Raw genomic sequence first — 15,884 nt, 5'->3', positions numbered from 1 at the left:
TCCCCATCTCCTACCACTGATAAGTAGGGATAGCTAGGATGGATTTGTTATTGGCTTAAATTTGGGATGGCTGTGTTACTTAGAGGTTAAGGCCAGGTCTCAAGAAAGGTGAGTATCTATGAATGACTATCTATCTAAAGACAGATTTTTGCTAAATTAAATAAAATTTCATAATCAGGATAGTTCAAAGAAACTGCAACTCCACATTGTCAGGAACTTATTTCAGGGCTTTCATGACATCGTTTATGAAATCTATTTGCTAAAACAAACACACACACACACACACACACACACAACTAAGGCAGCTTTGACAGCAATCTAACCCATATTATGTATATCGTTGTATTTTTATTTTAAATGCCTGCCTTGTTAGACCCTTGTGAGAACTGTTGTCTACACAGGGAAACTGAAAGAGGCTGTAGACACTTCTGAAGTGATATCACAGTTTAGCAGCATGCCAATGTTGTTACTGCTCTGATGCTGCTAGAATGTCTCATGTTTGACACATTTCAACAATCCTTTGCCCTTCTTTAGCACCTTACTCAGGGCATCAAAGGGATAAGATCCTGAATGGGCTGGTGAGCATCTTCAACCCCCATTGACTTCATTTGGAAGTGTGGGTGCTTAGCACCCCACCAGAGGCACCCTGTTCCTTGTAGAATTGGGCCCAGAGTGATTTACAAATATTGATCAGTCTTTGCAACCCTCTGTGAGGTGGACAGAGGCTATTATGTCCATTTTACAGATGGTTAAACTGAGGCGCAGAGTTTAAGTGACTTGCTGTAGTTCACACAAGTCCATGGCATAGCAGGGAAGAGAATCCATGAGACCTGACTTCCTGTCTTGTGTTCTAACTATTAGACCACTCTGCTTTCCAGAAATCACTGACTCCTGGTTACCTGTACATGCACATCAAGGGAAGAATAGATTTCTCATGTCTTTGTGACGGCAATGAAAGAGTCTGCTGGCCACTATTCAGTACAATATTCATACAGCATAATCATCTCTTGAATTTTTTTTGGTCAGAAAAACAATGGAGGTCTAGCAATTGCTCTGTCCGTACTTTGAATGAGGACTCAAATTTCACCGTGGATTATGAAAACTATCCATCTCAAAACATATCCTGTTAGTAAAAAAAAAAAAAAAAAAAAAAAAAAACGTTGTTCCAATAAGTTTCATCCCACCGTTTTCACACAAACAATGTTTAAAATAGCGACACATGCACAAATGGAAAACTACAGAGGTTTCTCTTTTGCCTATTCTCCCCACAAAATTTGGCACAGCAAGACTCCGACGCTCCAACTATAAAGCCAGATGGCCTTTGAAATCCCTTTTCAGCAGAGACAACGATGCCCCTCTCTCGCAGATTCTGCTGCCCCTCTCCTTAATGCATCTTTGCAAGACAGAATTAATTTGTTTTCATTAACTCCTTATCAAGTTACGTGGGTTTGAGTCCATGCTCAAAATGTATTTTAAAAAAAAAAACAGTGGTAGGTTTTCAGGAAATAGCAAGTTCTTTTTCACTAAGATAGAAATCATTTGGCAAGCGACAGTGAAATACTTCTGGTTTCCAGTAGAAGAGGGGGGAAGGAAGTTTTAAAAGAAAAATCAAACCTTGCATTTGAAAACTCCTCTGTTTGAAGCCGATTTTTTCAAGTACTATCAGGGTTTGTCCCTAAGAAGGTAGATGATATCCTGGCCGTGTGTTTATGAAATGAAGTGATTAAGATAAAGTCCCACACGTAATAATGACGGATGTTTAGATAGCATCCTGTAGCCAGAGGTCCTAGGCACTGGTTCAGCAAGCACTGAAGTGCATGCTTAACCTGACTTCTGTGGGACTTAAGCATGTGTATAAGTGCTTTGCTGAACAAAGACAGATTTAAGCACATGCTTAAAGTTATGCATGTGCTTACATACTTTTCTGAATAAAAGTCCTCAACTGATTCAGATCCATATTTTTTGTATGTAGTTATCATACTGCAGCCAAAAACTGCAGGTTACTGCAGCATAAAACTAAAGCAAAGTGGTTGTGAATCAGGACCACTATACATGGGGATAAGTTTGACTCATTTCTGTAATGCAGCCACTTCATGGCCAGATGGTAGCTGCTTTTATGCTACAGAGCAAGGAACACCCTTTTTCTAGGTTATTGCTACTTACCAAACTACTCAGAACCGGTGTCACAGGAGTGCTGACGAGAGACCAAGGGGATAGCTATGGCCTTTGGGAATTTGTACACACATGGGCCAATCTGGATTTTCTGGCCTTATACAAATTGAAATGGCAATGTACTGCTCCTTTATTCCATGCTTTCAGGAGATTGTCATTCACTTGGCTTTTTTACTCTGAAGCAGGACTGCATTCTAATTAGTTTGCATTTAGAGGCTACATAATGGTAATGTGATCCTTACTCTAATATTTATCATCTGTTTCCCATCCTCAAAGCAGCACAATCCTCTTAACTCCTGGTGCACAGGCGCGGTTTTCAGACTTGCTGCTTTGCTGAGTGCAGTATTGAAACAGGAGAAGGCAAAGGTGACATTCTCGCTTGGGGAGGGTGTCACCCTATTTCTGATACACGTACCTGGGAAGATGCAGGCTACTACTTCTGAGATAGTAGCCTGCATCTTCCCAGAAACGTGTATCAGATACATTCCCATGTATCACACAATGGCTGAGTTCATTTAAGGCATACTGATTGATAATACCTGCATGTGATGTTTGTACCCTTCTGTGCAATTCCAGTGGTTTCTCAGAGCTTAGTTGCACTGACAGTGGTGCAAGACATGTCTATTGGGTTGAACATTTGCTTGACTCCGGACCAATAGTAGTTTGTTTAGGGATGGCGCAAGGAAAGGGCTGCTAATACTGTCTGTTGTAGGTGGTTTCAGTTAATGTCAGGTGGTGCTTAGTCTAGATTAATGCACCACATGCTAAGGTGATGGGCTCACCAGTACATAAATGAATGCATTAAAACACCCATCTGGTGTTTTCAAAAGTTCTTACCGGTGCTAACTCTGCTTCCATTAAAGCCAATGGTAAAATTCCCAGAGCATTTCTGAAAACTTCACCCTAAATGTTTTAGATTTCTTTAAATCATAATAAACCATGTGCCTGAATAACAGCTTGCAGCAGTGAGTACCACTGGTTCTATTCCATTCTGTTTGTTTACGTAGCCCCTTTGATCCAAAGGTTAATTTTAGGCTACTATAAAAAGCTTTTCTTCTTACCCATTTTAAATCCATTGCTTTTGATTTCCACCATGTGCTGCTAACTCTGGAATGTCCCGGAGAATATTTCTCTCAGCAGAGCAGGGGGAGTCATCCTGAGTTGTTCCTCTAGCATTGGCCTCCGAAGAGGAGGAACCTCCTTTGAAGTCTTCCCTGTGATTCATTTCCAGGCCCTTCCTGTCCCTTCCCACAAGCTGAACTGACCTCCACTCCTTTCTACCTCTGTGTCAGACGCAGGGAAGACCAAGTGACCTTCCAAAATCCTGAGTCAAGGAGTAAATCTCTCCCCCTCAGCTGACTGTCCTGGAGAGACAGGACACAATTCTCCTTTTACCCCTGGTGGATATACACCAGTGCAATTCTGTTGACTTAAGTGTAGTTCTTCCTGATTTACACCAGAAAAGATGACGTAAGTAAGAGGAAGATCGGACTCTTAGTAAATATCTTTTTTCCCCTATGAATTGCTTTTATTCCGACCTAGAGACCTTGTATACTCTATTCCAGTCTTTTAAAAGAAACGTCCTCAATAGAGCCCTCCTTAGATGCTGAACAAGACATGAGTTGAACAGGAAAATCACCCTGAAGTCTATAGTAAATACCATCTGCTCAAACCACTGTGCTAGGCTCGGATATAAAGGGGTAGCGAGATGTCCCACTTCATCCTTTCAAATAACCTCTCTCTTGAAAGGGCTTATTAGGACCTCTTTCAGCAGTAATGTTGGGAAGTTTTGTCAGGAACAGATGATTATAGTAGTAAAATGCACTCCAAACAAAACGAAAGGCTTATTTGTTGGAACACTAGAGTCTCGATGCAGAATCTGCTACCTTGCTTTGATAATAGAAGAGTGCCAGCTAGATTTTTAAAAAAAATTTCTCTCTTTTCAAACATAACACGTTGCTTTTTTACTCATTGTTCTGTAGACACAGTTCAGCATTTTACAAAAACAAAACAAAAATTGCTAGGTGTGTGATGATTAAAGTTTTCTAGGTCTGGACGTTTTAAAATCGGAAACATATGTTTAAAATAAATTGTGCTGGCTGAGGGCCGCTGCTCTTTACATCCAAAGGGCTGCTGCATTAAAGGGATCTGCAGTTAGCATGAAGAGAAGAGAGCGCAAGCGTCAACAGGTCTTCCTGTCATTCTGATACTGCCAATGCAAATCCACACTGTGTTCCTATATGCTTGCATTGCCATATACTCTGTGCTGGCTCTAGTCCCTAATGTTAATGTTATAACCCAGGGTTCTCAAATGGGGGTCCACAAGAGTACTCCAGGGGATTCTGCAAGTCATGTCCAGGGCTGCCGACCCCGCTTATTAACTCCTCCCCTCCCTCCCAGCTGTTCTGCAGTGAGCAGGAGGCACTGGGAGAGAGGAGGAGGAGCAAGGACAGGTGGAGGAGGTGGAAAGAGGTGAGGAAGAGGAGGGGCAGGGGTGGAGCGGGGAAGGGAAGAGGTGAGGCAGGGGTGGGGCCTTGGGGAAGGGGTGGAGGGGGGCAGCTTGTGGGGCTGAGCGGGAAGTTGAGCATCCCCAGAGAAAATTAGAAGCTGGCTTGAGGGGGTCCGTGAAAAAATTTAAATCAAAATAGGGGTCCTCGGGTTGCTAAAGTTTGAGAACAGCTGCCATAACCATTTCTTTAACAGCCTGGGCGATTTTCTTTGTATTCACTGTTCATCCATCTCCTAAACTGGGGGTGGAATACACCCCCATCCACATCCCCAGCGAAGTTAGACAATGCAAGATCCACTCTACTACTTAGGGCCCAAGCCAGCTCCCGCCGACATCTATAGCCAAACTCAGACCTACAGTGATTTACCAGCTGAGGATCTGGCCAAGCCCATTGACTTCCAGGAGCGCTAGATCAGGGCCCTGAAGTGGGGCCTATGCAGGTCAGGAGCAAGGGTCCATTTAATCTTCAGAGTACGGATGCTCATTAAAAATTCCAGCCAGGGCATGTCTACATTGCACAGTGATTTCCACATCCCAAAGGGGCAGCGGGCTGTGTATCCTAGCTGGGGCACACATTGCCTTAATCTTTTGCACAGCCTCCTTGGTCTGAACACACAGGAATGTGAGTGGTGATTCCCACCCTCCAGAGCAGGTGGATGTCCCGGCTCCTGCCCCTGACTCTGCTCCGAACTATCACCACTAGGTTCCTTTTTCCTCCCGTCACCTCTCCCACCCAACACACACCTGGGAGTTTTGCACTTGACTCTGAAGCAGCCATTAGAAGTCACAGGTGACAGAGATCAGATATCAGATTAGATGGGTCGCTGCGCTGCTGAACTGGGGTGATTCAGATGTGGCTGTACAACCTGGGATGACAAAAAGCAGAAGCAGCATTTACTTTGGGAAGGAAATGAATGTGATTTGTTACTTTCAATTAGACACATTACATGTCCTCTCTGGTTTCTTAGAAAATTAGTAGAAAGGCATTTTTGACCCCTTACATCTCCTCACTCTGCAAGAAATGTGACCTAATTAGAGACACTTGTTTGACCTGCATCATCTAATGATATTTTTCCTCTCACTTGCCTTCCCTCTATCTGTAGGACAAGATTCCCAAAAGTATCTAAGTGACTTAAGGGCACAAGTCCCATTAACTATCATTGTGATTTATGCTCCTACGTCATGCAGGCACTTTGGAAAAGCTCACCTGCAGTGCGTCTACAAGGGTTAGTTGAACTAAATGACTGTTTTCCTGATTTCCCTTTGATATGTTTTGTTTTCTTCCCTGTTGGGTCAATGTGTTCAAGACCAAGAGGCATCAAGAACCTGTTTGCAGAAGGGATTGTTTTGCTGCAAACGTTTGTTTTAAAGCTTTGCAATGATCATAGATATTGCACTTCACTAGAAATGCCCTTCTAGGGCCTGATCCAAAAGCCTGTTGAAGTCAATGGGAAGACTCTCATTAACTCCAATTGCCTTTGGATCAGCCCCCAAATATCCAATTCCACAGCATATTAGCCTCTCTGATGAAGAGCCATTCAGTGAAACAGAAAGGCAGAACATTTAAAACTAATAAAAGGTGTCCCACTTCATCACAAAAGGAAAAACATTTAAAAAAACACAACAAACAAATTAGGCTGTGGAACTCATTGCCACAAGCTATGAGATCTTTAGCTGAGGTTCAGAGCTTAGACGGATTTATATGAACAAAAAGAACATACAAAGTTATGGAAATAAGCACTTTTAAAAGGTGAGACTTTTGAACAGAATATAAGGCCTCTTACTCCAGAGCATAAGCCAACCTCTAGCCAATAGGAGTAAGGAAGAAACTTTCTCTGTGGGAGGATATTTCACATAAGCATCTGATAAAAATCACTGTCAGAGACTGGATGCTGGACTAGATATAGAATAGAGCAGTTTTCCTCTGCTAGTGTTTCTGTAGCTACCGGATAGCGTCCTAAAGAAGTTATCATGCAATTTATTTTCTTCTCCACTCCCTGTTTTTCTTCTGGTGTTTTAGTTGTATTGTCGTTATCAGCAAAAGAATCATCTAGGTCAGGAATATGAATTTATGGACCTAACTGGTGGGGAGAAAATCCTGAAATAATTACACTGCAAGGCTGCTTAGAAGCTGCTTTACACTGAATAATATTCTTCCTCCTACATAAATGTATAGGATTTTTAACTCTTCCCTTTTTATAGGTGGGTTTCTGAAATCTATTTTATTAGGGGAAAAAGATTTGAGTGTGTTAGGCAAAGTGCCAGTAGCCATGGCAACCTAGGATTTTTCCATCTTCATTACAAGCTCAAGTAAAACCTTCATATAAAATCTAAATGAAAGGGTACATTATAAGTCAATTTTCAAATGTTTGCCTGGAAGTAAAAATTTGGACTGCATCCTTTTTTTCCTGCAGAACATTCTGGTTCTACACAGAACACATTTTTAAAGTGAGAATTTTGTTTTATTTATTTTTGCCTTCACGTTTTATTCAGTTTTCTCATGCAGAGTGTGTTGTCTAGTTGTTAGACCAAGGTAACTGGACTCCTGGATTCTAGTCACAGCTCTGACCCGCTGTCTGACCTGGGCAAGCTATTTAATCTCTACACATCTTTGTTCACTTGTCTGTACAATAATGATGAGAATAAGTTATACATCTCACAGGGGTGTTCCAATGATCAACTAATTAGCAAAGTGCTTTGAGATCTTCCAATTAAAGGAGTTATAAGTGTGCTAAGAGCTGCTGGTCTCTTGATTATATTTTCTCCTTAGTCTAAAAATCATACCAAAAGGCGAAGGAAATGTGTGGGTTAGAGAACAGGGTGAAGTGTCTGTTTTCTTTTCAAATAATTGATTATCTGAGAGCCTGAAGAGGAAAAACAAGGCTGTTTGTTTGGTATCCGATGAAGTGAGCTGTAGCTCACGAAAGCTTATGCTCAAATAAATTTGTTAGTCTCTAAGGTGCCACAAGTCCTCCTTTTCTTTTTGTTTGGTTAAGAAACTGATGCAATGTTACCCTAGTACAGAATCTTCACACATACAAATGTTTAGGTGCCATTTAAATGGAATCATTCCAACACTGTTTCATCTTAAAGTGTTTTTAGTCAAGAGAGGAGACAAATCTGTAGCAGCACTTCATTTCCAGCCACATGGGCTGGACAACAGGGATCATTTTAAGGAGCCACTGCTCAGCCATTAATCTCTGGGATAGGCTGCTGAGTAGCTTCCGGGAATTTGAACCAGGATGCGGCATCTCACCTCAGATCTCTGGCTGACCCTCCCTGCCTGTTCAAGGCATTCAGAACCATGGGTTTAGGGCTGTGTTTTATCCTCTAATGCAGCTTCCCCAGGGAAAGGCACAGGGTCTCTGTTCGTTCACTGCTCCCAAATGAAACCACAACCAAGCTCAGGGCTGCAGATCCAAACACACATAGACAAAGTCTCAGACACACCTCAAGGCAGGAACCTTGCCCGTAAAGCACTCTGTATTTATAGTTTCTGAAGCCCCATGGGTGTGCAAACACTGAGGATGATACGTGCGAATGGGACTTTCTAACTTGTGCACATAAATCCTGTTTGCACATACAAAACAGTGGGCTGATTTTCCAAACATAGCCCTTCATCTGGAAACAGATTGGCTCCATCTCGTTAGTTAGAGCATAACAAATAATGCAATGATATACTGGTATGCCAGATTGGAACCTCACAGCAATGGTGCGAGCACCTAGAGACACTGTGGGCCAGAAACAGGCAATTCCTCCTGGAGTTCCCTGGGAATCGTTGTCAGGCAGGGACCGGGCACAATCTGGCCTTTATGCTTTTCTTTGCAGTAAATTTCATCCTTCCTGGTGTTCATGGAAAATATTTTCCAGCTCCGCCATTAGGATGAAAGGAAACCCCACTCCTGTTGAATCTGATTTCCCTTCTGCCCTGTTATGGTTAAAGCTACAACCTGCTGCCTTCTAATATTGTACATTTCGGGGGGGAGATGGATTAAAAATGGCAGGGGGTTCTTTCTTTTTTTTTTGATACATCCTTCCTTCCGCCCCTCGCAATCAATTAGTGGGCAAAGACTTCCGAAAAGCTCTTTCCTCCCTAACCTTTCACAGACTGTAGCGATAATGACTCTGGAGAGCTCGAGCTGGGCCTTTGCGTGGGGTTTGTTACCCTCCTAGGGCAGCATCAGGCGACCTCCATCACTTCCTCCTCTTCCTGTCCTATTCCTGCAGCTCAGATCGTCTCAGGAAAGAGGAGGGGGCTGCTGAAGGAAGGGATAATGTTCTTAAATTGGCTTGATGCCACCAGATAATGTTTCCTCTCTGGTGTCGTTTCTGCAGTCAGAGGTAAGAGTATGGCTGTAGAGATTATATAGGCGCACTCTTTTTCCCGTTAATAAATAATAATTATGCATACCTGGAGTCAAGAGGTGTGGGGGGGGAAGAGCTCTCTGTTTTTAATTTACATTCTCTTTGTCCGTCTGTCGAGTCAAACCACTTCTTGGAACCCAACCTCCCTACTGCTGCAGCTCCGTCCCCACAAAACACACAGCTTATAATTATGGCGTTACTTATTTTGCCAGCATTCCATGATTTTCCTTTATGCCCCTCAGCCTTCTCAAAGAGAGAGATACATGTCTGTATGAATAGGCGTGGGATCCCATTGCACACTGTTGCTTGGCACCTGGTCCCTGTTTCGCAGCCAGTTTGTTTGTGACAACTGTATCATGGGTAGGTGATGCTTCAGTCTAAAGTGTTTCTGTTTTGTGGTGCGTGCCTCTTGGGTGTGTGCGTGAGAGAGAGAAAGGATCCGGTTCTGGGAAGGATTTCTAATACTTCTAAGAAGCAGGCACAGCACAGGCAGGATTTGTGCTGCACAATGCTGCCAATTGACCGCAATCCTGGCGGGCATCATCTCCTGCTCCTCCAGCCCTGGGACGCCCACAAAGCTCTGCTCAAGCACCTCAACCACTTCCCACTCTCCCAGTCCTATGGCTGATACACACACACACACCTGAGCCAAAGCACCTGAGCCTGGATCTGCAATGACCCCGCTATTCCAGGCCTGGAGTCACTCCTGCACAAAGCTTATCACTGGTGCCATTCCAGTGGTTTACTGACGCAGACCAGTGTCTACTAGGAAGTGACCTCCACGCTCATTTTCGCTTGTGACCTCCTCAGGAAGTACTGATTGACTCCCCATTTGCCTTCCCACTATGCCAAAGTTCTACTATTTTAAATGCGCACACAATTCTCCTGGCGTATCTGCATCTCACATACAGATCTGTGAGAAAAGGAAGCAAACCTATAAATAGTGGTTCAAACCATTCTGTGGCTGCTGTGCGCAATTCGGCATTTCAATTGGCAGGGATTCAGTTAAACCCATTTTTTTATTTCTCTTCGTGGCGGGGTTCACACCCTGTGGGTTTTGGTTTGTGTTTTAGGTTCAGACTAAGCCCCCTCCCCAAAAGAAATCCTTCAATGCAGAATTCGGTCTAAACTTCCACATTTTGTCCTCTTTTCAGGAGAAAGATGGAGGGGATTCAGCCCTGGGGGTCACTGAAAATTCAGCCCCGGTTCAATAGCAACCTTGGCCCAGACCTTCAAAGGTATTTCAGTGCATAACTCCCATCAGTGGGAGTTAATAGGGCTCCATGTGTCTCGTAGTATCAGGCCTATATTTCTGTCTCCATTTCTGGGTTTAGGTGTTTGGTGTGTGTCTGTCTGCTGTGTGTCTGGTCAGAGGAGATCTGGATAGGACTCAGACTTTTGATTAACTATTTGGAAACCGGTTTCAGAGTAGCAGCCGTGTTAGTCTGTATTCGCAAAAAGAAAAGGAGTACTTGTGGCACCTTAGAGACTAACAAATTTATTAGAGCATAAGCTTTCGTGAGCTACAGCTCACTTCATCGGATGCTGTAGCTCACGAAAGCTTATGCTCTAATAAATTTGTTAGTCTCTAAGGTGCCACAAGTACTCCTTTTCTATTTGGAAACCGAGTCTTACTCCTCTCTCGCTCTATGTTTAAGCCAACTCCATGACTTCCATTCCAATAAACCATTCACCCTTTGGGCAATGTGTCTCCTTGTTAATTTCTCTTTGGTAGCTGTGACAATGTTTCAAACACAAGAGGCAAAGTGGCCTAATCCATGAGAATACTGATTTCTGCCTTTCCCTACTCCTTTAGAAAGCTACAAAAATTTGCAAAATTCCAATTTTTGGTTCAGCAAAAGTCACTCACTCTGTCTTAGCTGTGTTTATGACTCACCTTTATTTTAGCCTCATCCATCATTCTGATTCCAGAGATTTCATCTTATCAACATAATCGAGAGGCCAAAATTCTCAGTCCTAGCTGGGCATTAATAAATACAAGACAAATCCATCCAGGGACTTAATTCTGCCTAAGACAGAGATAAGGGTGTTAGTTATTAGATCTTCTTATTAAACCTTAACTTGGGACAGAGAGTCCTTCACTAAATAGTCTAAGTTTCCAGACCCTTTTTCCTTTTCAAAACCCCATGAAATCTCATCTCTGACCACTAGAAGGAGACGGGAAAGTCAAAAGACAAGCGGAGGACACAATTCCCACTCCCCCCTCACCTAAAATCTAATAAAGATGATTAAATTACATGTCTTTTCCTCCCATTGAAATAACCGCACACTGCTCAAATATTAGGACTCAGGAAATAAAGCACGACAACTTCCCTCATGAAACCTTAGAAGGCAGAGCAGGGGGCAAGGGCTACAGGCCTGCAAGACTGGGCTGGTCTAATTAAGAAATCACCCTGCTGAGCAGAACCTAATCTAAATAAAATAGAAAAAGGAACCTAGTTCAAACCTCTGCCTCCCTCCCTTCCTTCCCTCCTCCCCCCTCCCACCCCAGCACGCCTGCCCCAGCCCACCTCACCCCCGTCCAAAACCCATCCAAGTCACATCCAAGTTTTTCTCCTCTGGAGTTTCTTGGAGGGTAAGGTTGGCTCACACAGAGTTCTGTGTGTGCTTAGGGTGGCCAATTTCCAAAGGAAAAATACACCAGCCATATATGGCAGAAGACTGCTGTTTCTTTATTGGCAATTTTTTAAAATGCTACTTGGCCTGCTGTTTGCTAAGAAAAATGCTGGCGTCTCAATTGTTGCTAGGTAGGGCTGGTTGAAATGGTTTTTGGGTGGAAAATTGGGGGTTTCCATTAGATGACATTTTTCGCTAAGTGACCTCTTCCCACTGAAAATTTTGATTCTTTGTAAAAAAAAAAAAAAAAAAAAAAAATCCTTTTTTAAAAAAATTTCAGACTGAATACCAAAATATTTCCTCCAGACCCTGAAATATATTGATTCAACTATCCTACCCAGGTGTCTCCTGAGACTTTTTAGTCTGGTGTCTTCATGTTCTCAGTCCCCTCTATGGACGAGAGCCCCCAGTCGGATTACATGCAGTGTAGTTGTAGCTGGGTTGGTCCCAGGATATTAGAGAGACAAGGTGGGTGAGGTCTCAGGATATGAGAGAGACAATATCTTTTATTGGACCAACTTTTGTTGGTGAGAGACAGAAACTTTCAAGCCACAGAAGTTGGTCGAATAAGAGATATTACGTGACCCACATTGTCTCTCTACATCTCCCATAATTCATCATGGCCAGAGACTCCTATAATGCAAGTGCCTCCCCCTCCCTATGGTACACCATGGGAAATGTAGTCCTTCCAGGGGCCCAGACTATAAAGAGAATGGGAGCATGAAGCATCCATTTGAGGCCAACTACAACTCCCATGAGGCACTGTGGCAGTATTCAAATTGAAATATTTTGGTTTTCAACTGACATATTTAGATTCCCATTTTCTGACCACCTCTGACTGTTGACAAATTACCTGTATATAGGCATGAGAAGCCAATTTTTCAAAAGTGACAAGTGATTTTAGGTGCCCAATTTGAACTACTGTAAAGGGGCCAGATTTTTACCAGGAACATGCTGAGCCCCTTCTGAAAATCAGGCACATTTAAAGGGTCTCAGACTGGGCACTCAAAATCGCTGGTTACTTTTATAAAGCTTGGCCTAAAGCAACTTGGAAAGTCTGTGGGAGATGGATTTTGACCCTTCTTTCCCCACCACCACCACATGAAAAAATATTAAATGTAAACATTTAAGGGTTAGGAGTTGTTATTTTCTGCTTTTTTGTTATATTAGAAGGATCAGGAAGGTCAAGTACAGCCCTCCCTGTTTTTGTTGGCGAACTCATGGGAGGTCTCAGATATAGACTGAGGTATCGCAAACCCTTAAGTGAAGTGGTGGTGGCATCACATCTTTAACAGATACTTTCTTCCAACTGTTTTCAAGGTGTTTGAGTTAAATGGCTGTTAATAAAGTGGGGCAAGAATAGGTGACCGCTGGACTGACTTGGGCTATGCCTGATCCTACAGTTGCTCCCAGACCAAAGACCCTGATACTGTGATGTGTATGTATAACTCTAGGTATATATACACCCTGTTGTGTTTTTAAAAAACATACTTAGCTGGTTAAGAAGGAAATTGTTGCAATTTGAGGGAAACATGGCCAGACCTGAAATGCAGAGCAAACAACATATATTTTACTTATTAATAATTCCTGACTGATTATTTTTAAAGGTGATTTTGCCTTCAGTGGAGCTAGGCCAATTAATACTGGTTGAGGATCAGGCTGACTGCCGGGTGTCCTTTACAGACACAATTAGAGATGTGACAAGACCAAAATCCCAAATCCTAACATCCCTGAGAAGTTTGCATCCGCAGCCATACACTACAGTTTTGGCCCACGTCAGTGGGTAACACAGGAGTCAGGATGAGAGACAAATCTATAATCCAGAAAACTTCTTTTCTCCTTCCCAGCCACAATCTGCTAAAAGCTAACCCTAGTAATCTATAGGACATTGCCAAGTTCCTAAAGATTCCTTGCCACTGATGTGGCCCAAAGAGACCAGCCTCACTCTTGTTATCTCTCTTTATTAATAATTATTATTACTACCTAATTAGGTTGCCATTCAAAGAATATAACAGACTCCCAGGTTACTCACAGAAGAGAGAGCTTCAGAAGGGCAGATGTGTCCACAAGATTGGGATGTCAGCACGAGTTCATTACTCTGCCTCTGACAGATATTACATCTGTGATCGTGATGAAATAGAAGCAGACAAAATCTCCGGGGAATGGGAATGTCACAAGCAGCATTTCCAGGTTGAAGCCTAAAAGAGATGTCATCATAACTTCAGAACCAAACATTCAGAGCCTAGGGCTCTCACTGGACTGATTTTCACACTGTGAGACTCTGCTGTCACAGATTATATTAAGTGGAGAAAAGGGCAAAGAGTCTAATTTGACTGATTGGATCACCTGAAATAATAAGATGAACAAAGCCCACCTCATCACATCCCACCCTGGCCTCTAGACACACACACACACACACACACATATACCACTTGCTCTCCCAAATACCCTCTGTAACCTTATACTTGCTCCTAAAATCCCCGAACAGCAGTGTAGCACACTCCCAGACACTTCCAGACTTACTGCCATTTCATTTTCTTCTTAAACAGTAAAACTGTTTCACTATAACTTGGCTAAAGCATTAACACTCTGGTTTCAGTTTCTTTTATGATAGCCTAGGGCAACTGCCAATTAGAGTCCCCCTAGCCACTCTGCCCCCTCAGTAGCAACTCCCTGAACTGTCTTATAGTGCAACCCAGACATATAACTCTCCTGTTCTCTGATGAAAAAATATAAAATAATAATAAACACACCATAGAAAAGATTATTGGAGTTATTTGCCAACAGAAAATGGCTATGAGCCAATCTCTGTTCTCAAATCCACCCTCCTCTCCCAGCATCACCACCCTTCCCCAAGACGTTTCAACCACCATTGTTTCTTAAAGTGAAGTACACATGATTTTGCGCACTACAGGAATTGTCATAATACGGTTGTTTCAGGCTACCATGTCTGCTCTTAAATGTTTTCAGTTACAGACAGGAAGGATGTCCAAGTGGATAAGGCAATGGACTTGGACTCAGAAGACCTTATCATCAATTCCTGCCTCAGCCAGACACATAGTGACTGATCCTGTGCCTCAGTTTCCCATCTGTAAAATAAGGATGATACATATTTACCTCACAGGGTATGTGAAGATGAAATCCATTATCGACTATGAGGTGCTCAGGTACTATGGTGATGAGGGCCATATATGGACCTAGACAGATATATAAAACCTACCAAATTGTTTACTGTTCTTATCTTCCCAGCGTGAGGTGCTGAATCTTGTAAGTGCCAGCAATCAGTAAAAGCCAGGCATAATGCATTGGATGCAGCTGACAACTGCATTATCCACTGGCATTTGCATGAGATATCATCATCATTTTTCCACCAAATGCATCCGATGAAGTGAGCTGTAGCTCACGAAAGCTTATGCTCTAATAAATTTGTTAGTCTCTAAGGTGCCACAAGTACTCCTTTTCTTTTTGCGAATACAGACTAACACGGCTGCTACTCTGAAACCCATCATCATTTATAATCTATGCAGTGTGTGCGCAATGGTAGTGCATTATAGTCAGTGAACAGCACCAAACATATAACATGTTCCTGCACTGAAGAGCTTAAAATGTATTTTAAATATAAGCATGATGACAGAGTACTGTTTGGCTTTCCACACACGTAGTTTTCAATCAGATACCATGTTAGAATAAGGGGGAAACATCCTTTTCAACATCTTCTGATTGGTTTTTAGTACAGCTGCATGGAAAATTCCCCCCATACATTTTTTCAATGATAAAACTATATTATTCCCCCAACTCTATTTTTTCACTACCAAAGTTTTCTCCGTTCTGTTGCTCGGAACAGCCATTTTAGAGTCTCTCACTTTTCAATGTGTTGCATGCCCAGGAGATTGTAATCACTATAAGTTATATCAGTATTGCACATGTAATTCCCTACACACTTTCTTCCTGTTGCGGGGACTCCCAAGTCTTTTGTAATCAAATCATTAATTAATGAAGCCTTTTATCATCAGCCAATACTCAGTATTATCCTTATATCTGTGGGGAATGTGAGACAAAGAGGAAAGTTAAGTGACTTGCCCAGTTACTTGCCCTGTTAAGATTGAACAGCAAGCCTGTTGCATAGACAGGAATAGAACCTGGGTATTTTGTCTCTAAGTGCTGTGCTTTAATCACTAGACAATGCTTGGATATATGGGCA

The 15,884-nt window shown here is 42.6% G+C and overlaps 1 long non-coding RNA gene across 1 annotated transcript in view; it reads right to left on the bottom strand.

The window, feature by feature from the left end:
* LOC119843224 overlaps nt 1-15,884 on the bottom strand; it is a 98,694-nt gene that overhangs the window by 41,127 nt on the left and 41,683 nt on the right. The window contains exons 4-6 of the long non-coding RNA XR_006275768.1: nt 13,716-13,881; nt 10,944-11,076; nt 5,426-5,547 (exon numbers count right to left, since the gene is read on the bottom strand). This is a non-coding gene — a long non-coding RNA (uncharacterized LOC119843224). The remainder of the gene's footprint in view (nt 1-5,425; nt 5,548-10,943; nt 11,077-13,715; nt 13,882-15,884) is intronic.

This window comes from Dermochelys coriacea, chromosome 14, assembly GCF_009764565.3.
Source record: "Dermochelys coriacea isolate rDerCor1 chromosome 14, rDerCor1.pri.v4, whole genome shotgun sequence".
Classification (NCBI taxonomy): Eukaryota; Metazoa; Chordata; order Testudines; family Dermochelyidae; genus Dermochelys; species Dermochelys coriacea.
The sequence above is the reverse complement of the archived record's forward strand: the minus strand, read 5'-3'. Positions and strand labels throughout refer to the sequence as shown.